Raw genomic sequence first — 18,427 nt, 5'->3', positions numbered from 1 at the left:
AAGGGCTGTGAGAGGTGATGCTGAATGTGTAGAGGTTGAGGCAGCGGTGTGACTTGGGTTTGCTCACTCACTGTTGCTTGCTAGAAATTTGCCTCCAGTGATCTCTTTGAGGACCAAAACAGTTTTCTATCTATTTTTCAATGAGGTCATTCTCTAAGACCTCTGCCTTGTGAGAAAAGGAAAGACCCTTCTTGTCATCTTGACTGTATCAGAATGGAAGTGCAGGCCTCTGGCCTTCAAGCTGTCTGCCTTTAAGGAGTGGTTTGCTTTGTGACTTAAAGATAAAGGGTAAACCCATGTTTTGATTGCAAACTGTATGCTATAGTTTATACTATGAAAAAGCTAGTCTTCAGAACGAGGGTAATATTTTTAGCAGAAACCTAAAGTAGACTGCTCTGCAGATGAAAAAAGCTTATCCTCGGGCTGGGATTTCTGTTTTCTGTTGTGACTACTGGGTTTTCAGTGGCCTGCTTTACTATTTCATGACTAAGCAGTTTTTCTATACTGTGAGATAAAGGTGAGAAAATAATTTTATGTTCTGAAAAGTAAAGTTAAATAGGAATGCTTTGTGATACTTGAGTAAGAATTATCCTTCTGAGTACTTTGTATCCTCTGAGTGGATAGAGTTGATGCTCCAGTGTCTGGGAAATACATCTGCATGTCTGAAGCCAGAATCTATTTAACTGAAATTAATCATTTTTATGAGTAGGCAGGTGATAATAAGCTGCTAGATGCCAGTGTCATCTTATTCATGGCACAGCTAAAACTGGAGCTTTCTTGTATTGGTGAGAGCTGTACAATATGGAGAATCTCAAGCTGTAAGTCTTTGGTAAAATTATGGATTGCATTTTAAGAGCTTTCAACATTATTTTTGGGTTTAGAATCAGTAAATAACTATTAACAAAAATAAATCCTCGTGTGCCATTAAGTCTGTTTTACCTTTCTGTGCTGAAGAGTGGATGAGCAACGTGTTCTAAATATGTCAGCAAGTTTTCTCCCTCACTGTGAAATTGTCTAGTCAAAGGAATCCCTAAAACTAAACTGCTCGGGCTCCTAGGTGTAGGGTCTGTGCTGCCAGTGCAGGCAATAGCCAGAAGGCTGCTGGGTGGCCCAGATGGAAGTGAACAGCAACGGAGGCTGGGCAATCACAAGCTTACACTTAAATATACTTTCTTCAGCTCTCTGGAAAGTGATGGTGGAGCTGCTCTGGTCTGGTCTCCTTTTAAAGGGGTAGAGCCTGTTGCCAAGGCTTTGTCAGTAAGTGCTACAAGAGTATTGCCAGATTGCCCATTGGAAGGCAGGTTATCCCACAAGAAGATGGTAAGGGTTTCCTCACTTCCAGTGTGCCCCAGGCTTAACCATTTTCTCATTCCTACCTTCTATCTCATGAATATATGTGGGCACACAAATATTTGCCAGTGGAAAGACTAGATTGTAAGTAGTAAGATATCCAAAATTCAGTGAAGTGATACATGAATATATAGGAATTGTGGTCTTAATGGAATCTAGCAGTGAATTGATATGTTGGATTTAATTAAGTGGAACAGTTAATAGCATGAAATCTAACTTAAAAATTAAGACTGGGGTAGGCATTTGCTTAACAGTGTAGGTACCCACATCCCACATAGGACTCCTTGTGTTCTGTGCCCGTGGTTCCTGACTCCTGCTTCTTGGCGGTGTGCATCCTGGGAAGTGGCAGGTGATAGCTCAGGTACTGTGGTTCCTTCCACCCGTGTGGGAGACCTGGATTTTGTTCTCAGCTCCGGGTTTGATTCTTGCCCAGACTCAACCCATGGTGGGCATTTTGGGAGTAAACCATCAGTGAAACATAGGGAGCACATACCTCTCTTCCTTTCTCCCTCTCTCCCTAAGATTAATCAATTTAAAATTAGATCATGATGTAAGTCTGGAATACAGCCTACGTGGCCTCTAAGAGTTATGAACTCAGCCTTTGGTAAACTCTGAGGTCCCTTGGTGGCATTGCCTAATGTCCAGATGCAACTTGGTTGAAAGACTTAACTGGCTTAGAAGAAACCTTGAACCTCTTCACAAGGATAACACTCTTCCCTTCATAGATAAAAATCTTAACTCTGGGAAAACTAATGATTTATAGAAGTATGCAGGTGAACTAAATTTTGGCAGCAATATATTTGTGTAAACAGGAGATGTGAATACCTGATGTTTTAAGGATTTCTAGTGAGTAACAGAATCTGCCTTAGTAAATAACAGGTTAAACTTTTAATTCCATCTTAAAATGTATAACTGAATATTTAGTTCAGATTTGTTATTTTAAATTGAAACCTCATCAAATTTTGACAGTATTGTAATATGTAACACTTCATGGATACATACAAAATGATAGGTCCATCAAATGGATAGATCTTTGATCTATTTTTTTAACTGTAATAAATATAAATTTTAAAACAGCTTTTGGATTATAGCAGATTCCCCTTGCCCCCTCACCCATTCACATCAAGATTCATTTTTAATTATCTTTATATACAGAAGATCAATTTAGTATATACTAAGTAAAGATTTCAACAGTTTGCACCCACACAGAAACGCAAAGTATAAAGTACAGTTTGAGTACTAGTTATACCGTTAATTCACATAGTACAGCACATTAAGGACAGAGATCCTACATGAGGAGTAAATGCACAGTGTCTCCCGTTGTTGCTTTAACAATTGACACTCTTGATTTATGATGTCAGTAATCACCCGAGGCTCTTGTCATGAGCTGCCAAGGCTATGGAAGCCTTTTGAGTTCGCTGACTCTGATCATATTTAGACAAGATCATAGTCAAAGTGGAAGTTTTCTCCTCCCTTCAGAGAAAGGTACCTCCTTCTTTGATGGCCCGTTCTTTCCACTGGGATCTCGCTCACAGAGATCTTTCATTTAGGTCATTGTTTTTTGTTTTTGTTTTTGTTTTTGTTTTTTGCCAGAGTGTCTTGGCTTTCCATGCTTGAAATACTCCCATGGGCTCTTCAGCCAGATCCGAATGCCTTAAGGGCTGATTGTGAGGCCAGAGTGCTGTTTAGGACATCTGCCATTCTATGAGTCTGCTGTGTATTGTAATATGTAACACTTTATAGATATATACAAAATCATATAGGTCTATCAAATGGATAGATCTATTTGCTAATCTATTTTATTTGTCACTACGACAGTATGTAAAGAGGGTACCTTTTAAAGTAAGAAATTTCTTAAAGGATTTATTTGAAAGGCAGAATGGCAGGGAGAGATGTAGATCTTCCATCTTCTGGCTCACTCCCAAATGGCTGCAAATGGTCATTGGACCAAGGCCAAAACCAGGGGCCTGGGACTCCCATGTAGGTGGTGGGGTCCCAAGCATTTGGGCCATTTTCTGCTTCTTTCCTTGGTGTATAAGAGGGAGCTGGGTCAGAAGTGAAGCAGCTGGAACTGAAGGCTGCACTCCAGTATGGGATGCTGGCATCACCAGTGGCAGCTTCACCTGCTGCACCACAACACCAGCCCCGAGGAAGGAATTTTTTTGAAGTAGGTCAGTGATCAGTTGCAATTATCTTATAAGGTACTATTAAAATATGCTAGACTAATATTTTGTAAGTTGATGGTAAAATGTAAAGGTAAGTTAGGTGTTTGAATTTGTGGTCTTAATAGGTTGAATATTAAGATTTTAAATCAAAATAAACCTGCAGATGATCTTTGGCATTCATTAAAGGTTCTCAAGGACTGGGGCTTGCTTTTTATTGACTGTATTGATTTGTAATCTCTCTTATCAGAATGTGAGGAGAGAGCAGTCAGCACAGTCAGAGTGAATGTCTCCTGCCCTTGCCTTCCAGGCCTGCCAGCACTGTGGCTACCCAGGGCGGGTGGCAGTGGGGGCTGACCATCTTCAATACCAGCAGTCAGCCTGTTCTCTCTGAGATGAAGCTGAGCAGACAGGGAGCAAATGGAGAGGCGGCTCCCATGCACCCCTCTCCACTCCTTTATTTTGTATGACACATATGATGTGGAAAATTTAGAAAACAAAGATAAGCATAGGAAAATCAGACTGACTTCAGTCTCCAGAGAAATGATTGCTACTGCGCACTGTGGTTTTCTTCTGTAATTACAATTGTGTGTTTGTGCTCGGTTTTACACATGGGGAATCTGTGTTAATGTATGTCACTGATGTTACTTGCCTTATACGCGCATGCTGTTTTGTACTATAGTTATGTTTTTCTACATTATTTTGTCATTGGCCAACATATGAATGCTTTTTATTAATTGTGGGGAGCAGGGCCCTGTGGGGAGCAGGGCCTGTCTCCCGCAACATGGCGAAATAAGTACTGAGACTATCAAGACTAGACTAGACTACTGAGACTATTGAGACTAACTCTATGCGCCTGATCTCCCACCATATGGCACTGAGAGGGAGTAAAGAAATCTTACACAGCTGCTTCGCTAATTAGCTGATTCCTGATCCAACCTCTGATTGGAGGAGAACAGCGTGCTCAACACGTGGGCAGCAGAGCACGGATTGGTGGGAGAGGACTATAAAGGCGAGATAGAAGCTGCGCAGGGGGATTCGCTTATGCGCCACGAGGCGCTGCAGACATCTCACACCATGCACCGAAAGAATAACAAGAATGCGGACACACACCAAGTGGAATGCAGTTAGAATGCAGTTAGCACAGGAGCAAACTTGAGCGCACAATGCAGAGTCATTCGCTTAAACAACAGAGTCCGGTCCGGTGTCATTCTCCCGCGAGCCCGCGGAGGAGCGACATTAATAAAAAATACAACTGAATACTCAAAGTATGAAGTATATTTAAAACACTGTAAAAATTCATAAACACAAAGTATTATTAAAGTGTCAGCTGTAAATTGATAGCATTGCAATTGCAAAGATCACACAAAGTTCACGTGTACTTTCAAATAAATAAAATATTAAAAAAAATAGTTATACAGAGAGAAGGAGAGACAGAGAGAGAGGTCCTCAATCCATTGGTTCACTCTCCAGTTGGCTGCAACAGCTGGAGCTGTGCTGATCAGGAGTCAAGAGCAAGGAGTTTCTTCTGGGTCTCCCACGTGGGTGCAGGGGCCCAAGGATTTGGGCCATCTTCCACTGCTTTCCCAGGCCATAGCAGAGAGTTGGATTGGAAGTGGAGCAGCCGAGATTTGAGCCTGTGCCCATATGGGATGCCGGCATTGCAGGTGACAGCTTTACCTGCTATGCCACAGTGCTGGCCCCACAGGTGAACTTTAATCAGTCCCCTGCCTGTCGGCGCTTTAAATTTTCTTTTTTTATTAAAATAAGCAACTATTAACATACATGAGTCTAATTTTTAATTCATTTTACGATTTACTTAAACTAATTCTGTGTATTGGATGTCTGGAAGATAGTTGTGTATTTTGGGTTTTGACAAAGATACCTTACAGAAAGATGAGTCAGTTTGTCTAAGAGTTGTATCGTAGTTAGATTCTGAATTTATGAAATTCTGAATCAGTTGATCAAAATTACTAATACATTATTGGGCAAAGTGAGAAACCTGTCAGAAATAAAATGTTATATCTTAGGAAGCTTTTAAAAAAACATTAAATTAAAAACTGATAATAGTTTTGTTTTCAGAAAGAGTTGGTTTTAATATCCAATGTGCTCTTGCATTGATTATGACCAAATCTAGAAAGACCCTACTTTTGGATTAGAGTTTTGTATTGTTATTGTCAAATTTATCAATTTGAGAACCTTTCGATAGACATATACCACAATACATGCTAATCTTTTATTGTTGTATTCTCATATATACAGAGACTCTCTCCATCTCTCTCAGCTACTTCTACTAGAGTAACTTAAATCAGGTGGAAGAGGTATAGCCTTTTTTTTCAACACGACAAAGATAGATTTCATGGTATTATAAGTATTGGGAACCAACCAATGATCCATACCTGTGAGTCCAAAAAAGGTTAATCTTCATTCGCTTCAAAAGAAAGCAACATGTATGCATTTCCAAAGAGGTTATTTTCTTTAAAATTTCCAGTAATACATTGTACATAAAGGACATAAAGTGAATTTTCTACCTTTTTTTTTTTTTTTTCCTGACAGGCAGAGTTAGAGAGAGACAGAGAGAAAGGTCTTCCTTTCCGTTGGTTCATCCCCCCCCAAATGGCCGGCGTGCTGTGCCAATCTGAAGCCAGGAGCCAGGTGCTTCCTCCCGGTCTCCCATGCAGGTGCAGGGCCAAGCACCTGGGCCATCCTCCACTGCCTTCCTGGGCCACTGCAGAGAGCTGGACAGGAAGAGGAGTAACCGGGACAGAATCTGGCACCCCAACCGCGACTAGAACCTGGGGTGCTGGTGCTGCAGGCAGAGGATTAGCCAAGTGAGCCGCGACGCTGGCCAAATTTTTTTACCTTTTAGGATGACTACTATAAAAACCTAGAAAATAACAAAATGATGACAATATGGAAAAACTGGAAGCTTTTTGCACTGTGGGGTTTGTAGCATGGTGCAACTACCATGGATTTAACAGGATAGTGTTTTCACAAAAGACTAAAAATAGAATTACTATAGAATCCTCAGTCTCCATTTTGGATATGTATGAAAAACAGTTGAAAAGCACCAGAGTCTTAGAGAGATTTGCCGATCTGTGTTCCCAGCAGCACCACTCACAGTACCTGCCCACTGAGGGATGAATGGATCAACAAACTAGAGACACACAAGGACATTATTTTGCCTTAAAAGGGAGGAAATTTTGTCACACTATGCAACATAAATGAATCAAGAACATTTTGCTAAGTGAACTGACACAATCACAAAAAGGCAAATGAACTAGTGAATTGTATATGGTGTCACTTTTATCTCAGTAACAAAAACTCTAAAGAAATTTTTCCCACAAATGTAACATGTGGAATTTAAAAAAAAACCTGATTTTCCTGTGGCAATGTTATTAAATATTTTAAAATGTAAATTTATATTTACTGTATTTCCTTGTCTGAACTAAAATTTCTTAGTGTAGTTGATTTGCATAGGGTCGATTGGTTTTTGGTATAAAATATTCATTGCTTACTGATCTGTGAGTCCATTTTATTTTGTAGAAATTGAGCATAATTAAATACAGGTTGAACAAAAGCTAGGCAAATCTTATTGTATTTAAGTGCCAGAAATGAAGTATAATCCTTGAAGTTAACTTCAATCAAATTTAGATTGTAAGTTGGTAATATTCTCAAGGCCCACATATATTTATATATTATTTACAGCACATTTTATCAAAGATATTAAATGAATTATTTCATTGTTTATGAGCTGGTCCTCAAAGATTGAAGAAAAACTGTATTATGAAAAAGTATGTATGCATTTCAGTTCTTTTGTACCAAAATAGGCTTATCTTTTAATTCCATTTTCTAAGGAATTTTTAAAAAATGTTTTGATTTATTTGAAAGCTAGAGTGGCAGAGAGTGAGACCCTCTAACCAGTGATTTACTCCCCAGATATCCACAATAGCCAGGAGTGGGCCAGGCCAGATCAGAAGCCTGAAACAATTCTGACCTCCTACGGGAGTGATAAAGACTCAAGTATGGAGCCAACATCTGCCTCTCAGCTGAGACGTGAACCAATATGGGATGTAGGCAACTTAACCCACTGTACCACAGCACATGCCTCTCCCACGAACTTTGTGAAGCTCGTTTGTATGCCTGCTCTGAGACTCTGAACGAGATTGGACAAGCATGGGGCAACCATCGTGGTGCAGGGAGGTGAGCTGTTACAACTGATTATCACAGCTTGTACTGGAGTGTGGTTGAAGTCCAGGCTCCTGCACTCTGATCCAGCGAATTGCTAATGTGTCTGGAGAGGCAGCTGGTGATGGTCCAACTGCTGGTTCGTTGGCACTCAAATAGGAGACCCAGGATGGTTTTCTCTGGCTTTGGTTTGGCCCAGCTCTGGCTGTTGTGGGCTTTAGGAGAATGAACTAGCAGGTGGAGATACCCCCTCGCCCCCTTGCCCTCTGCTTTCTCACTAGCACTCTGCCTTTCAAGTAAACAAAAAGTAAAAATCTTTTTTAAAATATATGTTTAATTGCTTGGATGTCTGAGTGCTAACAAGAAATAATGACTTTGCTCCCACAAATGATTCGTACTGAACTCTTTAGCACGTGTAACTAATGCACCATGAGGTCATATAGTACTTGGAAGAAGCAGAGATTTATAGAACTGTGAAATTCTGATTTGAGAGAAAATTATGCAGAATGGATTCTTGTAGTGCTTACTTACTATCTCTAATATTTTACATATCCTGCTCTTGGATATAGGCTAGTATCATGTCACCAAGTGGTGTATCTGGGAAGTTGTGCTTTCCCTATTTCTAGTAGAAAATAAAATATGTACTTTCACACATGTTTTCTAAGATCAAACAACTGTAAGCAGTATGGCTGGCTGTTATCTAACCATATTGAAGAATCCTTGAAACAATATAGAACATCTGGAATACATATTTCAATTCTCTTATGACTTTGTTACAAAGCAAATTTTTTTTTGTAATCTGATGTTTGATGTATAACCTTCATGGTTATTTAAATGTATACGCTAGTCTGTCTGTTAGCTCTTACACACAGCCTCTCTGTCTCATTCATTTACACATCCCCTCACCAAGATTAATGATGATAGTGTTTGCATTTTCCACCCAATGAAATTATGGTAAGATTCAACTCAGGCAATTTAGTTGATCGAAAAGAACAAGGAGTTCATTTAAAGCTACTTTGGGTTCACACCTCGCCTCTATAACATAATACAATTGAATCCTTAAATTCTAAGTAAAATCTAAACCAATTTTCTAAATTTTAAAATGGGAGTAGTACTGATGCATACCTGTAATTGCTGTCTAGGAGAACACATGATGAGGAATATTATGTTCCTGGTATAATTTAGGGCATCCAGCAATGGTTAATTCCTTCTCCTTTTGCTGCTACTTCCTTTCCCTTTTCATGTTTCTAAAACTGCTGTCAGGTTCTTAAATGAAGAAAGATGACGAAAGGTCTGAGCACCAACCTGTTTTCACTGTGAGCTTTTATTGGAATAGTTTCTGGATATCCAATTGAGAATTAAACTTGTCCTCAAATTTCATTATAAATGTATATTTTATTAACTTACTGTAATCCTTCATGCTGTTTTCTATGAAAAATCAGCATGAAAATATTAGTTGGACAGTAAGTAGGCACACAAAATAGGTTACTTGTCAAATACCAGAAACCAAGTGTAGCTTTCAAGTCATATTCGTTTCTGTTTAGACTGTAAGTTAGAAATGTTGTCAGGATATGCTGTTACTACTAGACTATATATTACCCAGGACAATGTATCTAAGTGGAGCCAGTTTGATCCCAGTAGCAACCAATACATCCAGGGCCCAGAAATGTATGTGCTTAAAATATATTTTCTTGCTATGTTTCAGCGAGTTCATAGAAAACAGATAATGCACATTTTCCATGAACTTTTTGAGGTGTGTATGTGTGTGTGAGAGAGAGAAAGAGAATTACAGAAAACTTAGACAAAAGCTCATAGAGATCACTGACCAACCCATAAGCTCACAGGGCAGGGCCCCTACTTCTCAGAGCCAACAAAAGTGCGATTGTTTTCTTGCTGGGAATCTCTAACTTTGACACCCAGGAAATTCAGGAGAATCTTCCAGTTTGAAGGATCAACTGCTTAATAAGCTTAATTGCATCTTAAGCATCCCCTTGTCATATGACATAGCATATTGATGCAAACATGGCACAGGCATGAAGGTATGGCATCTGGCAGAAGTGAGGTAGGAGGGCACACCCTGCCTAGCACAGGAGGTTGTTGGGAAATAAGGTACCTGTCCTGTTCTTCCTAAAAGATCACTATTCGTCTGTTCACCTGTGTGAGTATGGGTTAGTATATTCCTTTTTATTTCATTATTACTTGGATGTTAATTCATAACTATCATTAAAATACTCCACATTTGGCCAGAGGAGTCGCTTGAAGCTGTAAACTTCATCCTTTTACATCTCCACATAATTCTCTTTATACTCAGTTTAATCTCATGCTGACCTAACCCCATTAGTCAGCTATTTCTCAAACAGCTCCCTTATCTTTCAGTTGGAGTGATAATTGGAAACTAATATCTGGGCACTGAGTGTGCTGATAGCTACTAGGATGCAACTCCTTCCAGGTTCCTTGCAGTGTGCAATTCACACGCACACACTCGTGTATGCTGTTACTCTGTTCATATTGGAAACCATGAAAAGTGGAGAAGGGGCACAGGGACAAATATTCGTGACCTATTTTCTGCCTTGAAGACTTACAATAATTACATCTGAAAGTCTCTTATTTTGGAAAGGTTTATGTTTACAGAAAAGTTACAAAGGTTGTAGAGAATTGTACTCCATACCCACTTTAACTGTTGCTGAGATCTTATAATACCATGATATATTTGTTAAAATGAATGAATCAACACTGGTACTTTTTAATGAAATCCATACTTGATTAGGAATTCTGGTAACATTGTTATGGAGAAGAGGAATTGTATCCATGTGCTTTTTTCGGGTGATATCTTTACCACATTCTCTGGGCTCACTTGCTATTCACATAGAGGAACACTAAAATTGCTGGAGTGTTAGGGATTCCCTGGGAGATTGTCCCCTTTATTTTTATACATTTTTCTGGGGTTTTTCTGTGGCAACCTATCACCTGTGCCCTGGGTGCCTTTTAGAAAAACCTGGATAGATGATCTTAAGAGGTAAGATCTATACAGTGCCTGGCACTGTGTCCAGGACACTTTATTATATAGCATGAGAACATGGTGTTGAGGGCTAAAGGTTTTTCCCAAAGAGAGAGTTTGGGACCAGGAAGAAATATCATTTCCTGGAATCTATGAAAACAGAGAGAAAATCTGGATTAATAAGTATTTTATTAAATATTTATGAAATATCATGTCAATGTCATGAGTTTTCATAACATTGAATATTCATAAAAATGTCATGTTTGAAAACAATGTGTAGGGTAGTTTGGCTTCACAAAAAACTCAAATTGTCACAAAATGATGCTGAGAAATCAAAGCTTTTACTAGTTAAGTTGATAGCTTATGACTAATGATTTCAAAAGCAAAGGAGTAAGAATAATTGGATCTGTTTATTAAAGAAAACCATTTTGATGTATGAAGGGAGTGAATTTTTAAAATTTGTTTATTTGAAAGGGTGACCAAAGGAGACATGGGTGGGGAGAGGTAGAGAGGGAGGAAAAGGAGTTGGAGAGTGGTATTTTCCATGTACTGGCTTATTGCACAAATGGTCACAACTGTGGCTGAGCCAGGACCCCAGAACTCCATTCAGGTCTCCCATGTAGGTGGCAGGGGCCCAACATTTGGGTCGTCATCATCTGCTGCTTCCCAAGATACGTTAGCAGGAAATTGGACCAGAAGAAAGGTAGCCAGAGTCAGGGAGTACAGGCACCCCAAGCAGCTGCCTAACCCAGACTTGTAGTAGAAGTCTTGGGTGGTTTTCTGCTCTGCCACTTAGTGCTTCTTAGCATTAGAAGACTGTGAGGTGTCTCTAAGCTTCGATCTTACGTGAAATGGGCACACTCGCTTACTTGAACATCTACATTTAAGTGGTTCTGTGAAGTCATGTATCAAGTATCAAAATGTTAGATAAACTGCTGATCATGATTCTTGTAGTACCACTATGTCTAATTGATGTACAAGTCAGAGTCAATGAGGTTGACATTATAAGACCACGATATGTCCTTCACATGGTTTTTAATGACAGTTGTTTACAAAATAAACTTTATGTAAGGAGATAACATCAGGAGGTATGAGAGTGCCTGATAGTCTCTCCACTGCTCCTTGAGATAGCTGTGAAGGTGTTTTGCTTTGTCCTGTGTCTCCTTGGTTTATTCTTGACTGCAAGCTAGCATATGATCTCTGAGAGGGCTTGGGGACAGACCCTTCAGATCAGTCCTGCCAACTTCTGCCTGATCTGTTAGGAGATACGCAGTCATCTTGAGTGCTTCCGCCATACTAATTTGCCTGTGTCCTTGGGTTGTATCCTTCTCTGATAACTTTATAAAAAGAAGGGAAAGATCTGTTAAAATTTGTGCCTCAGTAATTATACGACTTTGTAGGTAGAATGTCTTCTAAAAATCTATAAATAAAAAGTGCAGTTCTTTTCTCATAGTTCTGAAGACCAGAAGAAATTGTGATTGCACTGCTTAGTTGGCAGCCTGGCATTTATAGAAGATTCTTTAAAATGATTGGCTGGGCCGGCACCATGGCTCACTAGGCTAGTCTTCCGCCTGCAGCGCCGGTACCCTGGGTTCTAGTCCTGGTTGGGTCACTGGGTTCTGTGCCGGTAGCTCCTCTTCCAGTCCAGCTCTCTGCTGTGGCCCGGGAGTGCGGTGGAGGATGGCCAGAGTGCTTGGGCCCTGCACCTGCATTTTGGAGACCAGGATAAGTACCTGGCTCCTGGCTTCAGATTGGCACTGCGCAGTGGCTGTAGTGGCCATCTGGGGAGTGAACCAATGGAAGGAAGACCTTTCTCTCTGTCTCTGTCTCTTTGACTGTCTAACTCTTCCTGTCAAATAATAATAATAATAATAAAAAATATTGGCTGACATGTGTTGGCAAGGTGAGGAAATGGATCCAAGTTTTGTTCAGAAAGTGTAATTTGTCCTGTATAGCTTTTTAAAGGTAAATTTTGAACACACTTTAAATATTTTACATTGATTTGCTGAACTTGGTGTCATTTAAGTTGTAATGAAAGCTATGGCTAAACAGTGCTCCCTGGACGTGCAAGGTTCCTAAGGGACATTTGCTGCCCACTTGTATTAGAGTAAGACCAGCATGCTGAAACAGATCAGAGTTGTTTAAAATTCAAAAACATTTTAGGGTCGTACAGATTTACAAGTAGTGATGTCATTTGCATGGTAGTGGCCACCCACACTTTGTTGTTGAATATATTTCTGTAAAATGTTGAAACATCGAATGTCTGAAACAATTGAATTTTAAGATTTGTTTTATTCATTTGAAAGGCATAGTTTACACAGAGAGGGAGAGAGTCCATCCATGAATCACTCCCCAAATGGCCTCAATAGCTGAAGCCAGGAGCTTCCTCCAGGTCTCCCAAATGGGTCCAAAGACCCAAGTACTTGGGCTGCATTCCACTGCCTCCCAGGAGTATGAGTAGGGGGCTTGGTCAGAAGAGGAGCATCCAGCTCATGAAGGTTACAGCCGGCAGCTTTACCTGCTGTACATAATGCCTGCCCCTGTAGAACTGGATTTTTTGAACAGTGAGTGTGGCATCCCAGGTGTGGAAAGCTGTCAGTTAGAACTGGATTATTAAATAGCACCCCCACTGTCACTACCTCTGCCCTCTGTGGTACAGGTGTTCAGGGGATGGATACAGACCTCTCCTGGCATCAGTAGAGGCAGCTGCAGCCGGCATCCTGCCAGTCTTATCTTGAAAACCAGAGAAGTCAGGCTGGTTCTCCTCCCGTATAGGCGTGCTGCTTCTGTCTGGTCTTGGCCACAGGGCCTTGGTCTGCATGTTGATGGCTTGCAGTCTTTGAACACCTAGAGTAGATGCCTATAGTCTCCGGACATGGCCAAGGGAAAAGCAGAGTGGGGTAGGCACCCCCTGCTTGTGTAGGCAGTCCTGTGCCTGAGGACACTCTCCAGTGCCTTCCAAAGCAGCCTGCAAATTGCCTCTTCCTGCTTCAGTTCTTGTAGCCTGGAGCTGCATGAGGACTGAGGATGGAGGGAGGGCTTGCAGAGAAAGAAGAGGCTGAGTTGCATAAGGAGTGGTGCTGGTGCACGAACGGATGATTTCTATAGTCCTTGAAATCCTCCTAGTGCAGCTCAACTTGGAAGACAGGAATGAGACTTTGAACGTGCTGTGGTGAGAAGGGGCAGGGAGCAGTTAGTTTCTTGTCTTGGATGGTGCTGCTACAGAGAATGGTCCAAAATGTCACAGGCACATCATGAAGATTGACTTCTCTGCCTTGCCCAAACCTCGGTGGGTATCTCTGAATCACTCGGTCAATTCTGGAATGAAAATTTGAGTTCAGCCTGTAAAAGGTGATTTGTAAAACACAGAATTGTGTACTGCTTAAGTGTCAAGAATCACCTTTGTAATGTGAATTTGTAAAGAAACTGTAGTAAATTGTAATTCTCTGGACAGGTCACATAATGGGTATTGCCAAGTGTTCATAGTAATTCCAAAAATGTAATTTATATTTGCTGAAATCTTATTTGAAATAAAGTAAGTACTTAAATGACCAGATATAAAGAATCTGCCTATGACTCTACCTAATATTTTCAGTTGTTTCTCTGTGTTTCTAATAGCCAAAAATGGTATTTCTAAATTCATAACATTTTAAAAACAAATTTACTTTAAATTTCAAAATATGTCTCTCATAAATGCAGAACTGTGGAAATGAGAGGATAATATTGACTGTAACATCTCCACACATATCCTTTGACCACATGCAGGATTATGGAGAACTTGGAGGTATTATAAAATTAGTCTCATAACTGATTCAGAGGTACTTCTGAAAGATAATACCAAAGTCAAGCATTGTTTGAAGAAATGTTGCTTTTTATTTCTCAGAGTTCTATTTCTCACAGAATTTTATTTATATATGGTACTATTTTTATTTAAATAACAATGAAAACAAAGTTCTGAAGGTAGTTATTGGTCCAATATTTGGGCCATCTGGGGAAAATGAGTTACGACTTTGTTCATATAATACCCACTGCATTCTATATGTAGCATTCTATATGTAGCATATTTCAATTCTATTTATTTTAGTCTGCAGGTGATAATACTTGTGATTTGAAGTTCTGTTTCAAGAAGGTATGCTGAGCCGGCGCCGCGGCTCACTAGGCTAATCCTCCGCCTAGCGGCGCCGGCACACCGGGTTCTAGTCCCGGTCGGGGCGCCGGATTCTGTTCCGGTTGCCCCTCTTCCAGGCCAGCAGTCTCTGCTGTGGCCAGGGAGTGCAGTGGAGGATGGCCCAGGTGCTTGGGCCCGCACCCCATGGGAGACCAGGAAAAGCACCTGGCTCCTGGCTCCTGCCACTGGATCAGCGCGGTGCGCTGGCCACAGCGCGCCGGCCGCGGCGGCCATTGGAGGGTGAACCAACGGCAAAGGAAGACCTTTCTCTCTGTCTCTCTCTCTCACTGTCCACTCTGCCTGTCAAAAAATAAAAAAAAAAAAAAAAAAAAAAAGAAGGTATGCTGAAGCAGCTTTCGCTTTTGGAAACATGTAAACTTTTTTATTACTTTTTGCTATTGTAATGCAATAATTTAAGTTGGAAATAGAAAATGTTATCATAGATTCAGATCCAAGCCAAGCTGCAATGCTAGTGGAAAGATTATGGGTGTATGTGTCCAACTAATGGTATTGTCTTTAACCATTTTTTTGCCATAGTAATATTCTGATAGCTGAGGTATATAATTTTTAATTTATTTGAGATATAGACACTAACAGAGCTCCCATTCACTTGTTCACTTCCCAACTATCTGTGACAACCAGGGCTAGGCCATGGCCATACATGGGACTTTGGAACTCAATCTGGTCTTCCCCTTTGGGACAAGAAGGCAGTTCTTGAGCCATCACTACTGCCTCCCATAGTTCACATCAGCGAAAGGTGGGAATCAAGAGCTGGACCTGGTATTAAAGCCAGGCTTCCACTATGGAACACAACCTTCTTAATTGGCATCTTACCCATTGGGTCAATGCCAACCTCTAAATGACCTGAAACAGCCTCCACTTTATGAAGGCTTTAAGTACAAGAACAAAAGCAAACTTTATGAGAACTGAAATAAAGAATATTAAACCTTGATTAACCTCATGGTAGTTCATCTGCAACTAATCCTGATTTTTTTCGCTTAGTAAATTTTCTCTCCTTAAAGTCCATTAAGATTGTTTCCAACCCTGTTTATGGTTATCAGTGACTATATCCCCCAGGCCAGCTGGTGCTAAAAAGAAGCCCTTTTATCCTAAAAATGTTTAATTACTTCATTATGGCAAAATCTTTAGCATAAAAGCAGTTGAACCAAGTTCTATTTTGCCTTATGATTTTCTTTAGTTGTAAAATTGACTTACATAATCAATACTGTAGAGAGGAAAAAGGTAGTCTCATGCAGAAGTGGGATGAAAAATGATACAGTTCAGTGGAGCTTGACAGTAGTACCAAAATTTTAAAGTGACGTAGATTCCTGGAATAGCTCTGTTCATGGCTACTTGTAAATACACAGAAGATAATAAAATAAAATTTTCATTTTTATTTAGTCATGACACTTGTTCGTTAACTTGTTTAATCAGAGCTATCTAATCAAGTCTTTACTTCATAGAATAAATTGTTCAGGAGATGACTGAGGTACGTAAGTATTATCTAGGTGAGTTTATTTACTAAGAAATACTAAACGATGCAGTGCTTCCATACAATAGAGGTGGCTTCAGAGTATGAAACAGTCAAAACACAAAATACTTGAAAGCTTTCTCTGTGGCAACTATTGACAGTTGTAGTCTCCCTGGGTATCATTCCTTCCCAGGAATGAAAGAATAAGATCCCTCTGCTTGCTGGATAAAGATGCATATGGATATGAATTGAAAGTTATCTTGACTGATGCCGTGAATCAAGATGGGATAAAGAAGTTTCCAGGAGAATGTCGTAAGTCCCAGTCTCAGGATCAGGACACACAGGGAAGACAGAAAGTGAATGGTGAATGAATTCTGATGAGAAACAGAAGTGATTGCCAATTAAGTGAGCTGTATACACTTGGCCACCAATCTTCTCAGTCCCTAGGCACCATAGGCATGTGACAACTAGCCGGACGGGGATGGCGTCAGCTATTGGGACCTAGTCATACACTTGCTGATAGTTGGGAGCTACAAGAAGGTATTTGCACACAGACTTGAGAGAAAGGTGAAAAGAGAAGGATCTGTTAACAATAAAACCACTGATAGAAGTTAAGAACCTTAGGGATAGATGACAGAAGCCAGAAGTTCCCCTGGCAGCCACCACAAAGAATCAGCCATATCAACAGTGCCAGAGAGGACAAGGTGCAGGTGGGGCTGCTACAGCAGAAACCACTGGGCTGACAGTGGTTTGGTTTGACCAGCTTTAAAATTCCCATTTGCAAAGACAAAGGAAGTGAAAACGCTGAATGTCTGGTATTTGAAGGCTACAGAAGTAGCTGGTTTAGTGATTTAGCCTTATCTAGCATGTTCAGATTTAAAAGTCACTTGGATAGTTCCTGCCCCTTGATTTATTTTTGCCTTTCTCTTTGCAGTGTTCCATCAACTGGGTATGTAACACAACTCATTGTGTCACATCCTTGACTTGCTGGTTCTGTTCTTGGTTTTTGGATTCCATCTAAGGCATCCTGAGCCTGGAACCCCACCCAATGATTTCAGTTGAGTTTGTGTCAGCCTTTAGGAGAGTGGATTGAGCAGAGAGTAAAATGGGCCAGAGATTCACATAGTCAGCAATAATGGTCACGTAGGTCTGAGAAAGAAGTACAGGACAAATGCCTAGAAGATCATGGTCGTCTTCAGAGATGGTAATAGTTTATATAAGCTCTTGGGCAAGATATCCCCGAGGGAAGGTCCAAATGGTCCTAGCTTTGATGAAGACATTCATATGCTAACACACAATGACAGATGACCGCTTCTGATACCTTCATTCTCTTCATCTAGTCCTATGCTTAAAGAGGTGCCATTTACAAAAGGTGCAAGAAAGTTGGATTGGGGAGCATGGGAAGAGCTAGTGGGATCCTGTAACAAGAGGTAACCATGCAAGAGAAAGGAATGATGGGAATTTCCGGAGCCCTGTGAGCACACCTCTGGTGCTCTGGTGGATACAGAGCTGGAATTAACAGATGGATGCTCTGGGACCCCCAGGGTCCTCCCATTGCAGACCAGGTCTTCCTGGTGGCTGCTCCAGTCCTGACTTTACCACACACACAAAAACCTGAAAATCCTTCTGCCCTCTGGTCTCTATAGTGTGGGGAGGTCCAGCCAAGTCTCTGCTGGGCCCCAGAACGCCCGGTCGGTAGTGGGTGGTGGAGAAAACAAGTCACCTTTCCTCTTACTCAGAAGCGGTTGGGTCTCTGAGCTCTCACATTTCTTCCAAGCTGGTGAATCTTTGAGTTTATGTCTCTTGAGGAAGGAAATCTTGCTGAATTCCTTGATGTCTCTGCACGATGATGCCTTTCACTGAGACCAATCTCGTGTCTTTCCTCCACTATCCACCAGGTTCTCCTTGGCTCAGTTTCCTCTCTGAGTCAACTCTGTGATTTCCTGCCTCGTGTGTGTCAGGGACATATACTGTGAAAAGCTCTAATTTTATCTGTGTATTTCCATCCTAAGAAATCAGTTTTGACTTGCAAAACTTGTTTGTATTTGGTGGAGGAAACTTAGTTTATCAGTAAAATAGGAAGATTTCTC

At 40.7% G+C, this 18,427-nt stretch overlaps 1 protein-coding gene across 2 annotated transcripts in view; it reads left to right on the top strand.

The window, feature by feature from the left end:
* ZNF804B (zinc finger protein 804B) overlaps positions 1 to 18,427 on the top strand; it is a 537,977-nt gene that overhangs the window by 43,984 nt on the left and 475,566 nt on the right. The window lies entirely within an intron of this gene.

This window comes from Oryctolagus cuniculus, chromosome 16 (genome assembly GCF_964237555.1).
Source record: "Oryctolagus cuniculus chromosome 16, mOryCun1.1, whole genome shotgun sequence".
NCBI classification, from domain to species: Eukaryota; Metazoa; Chordata; class Mammalia; order Lagomorpha; family Leporidae; genus Oryctolagus; species Oryctolagus cuniculus.
Note: the sequence above shows the minus strand (reverse complement) of the source record. Positions and strands in the feature narration are given on the sequence as shown.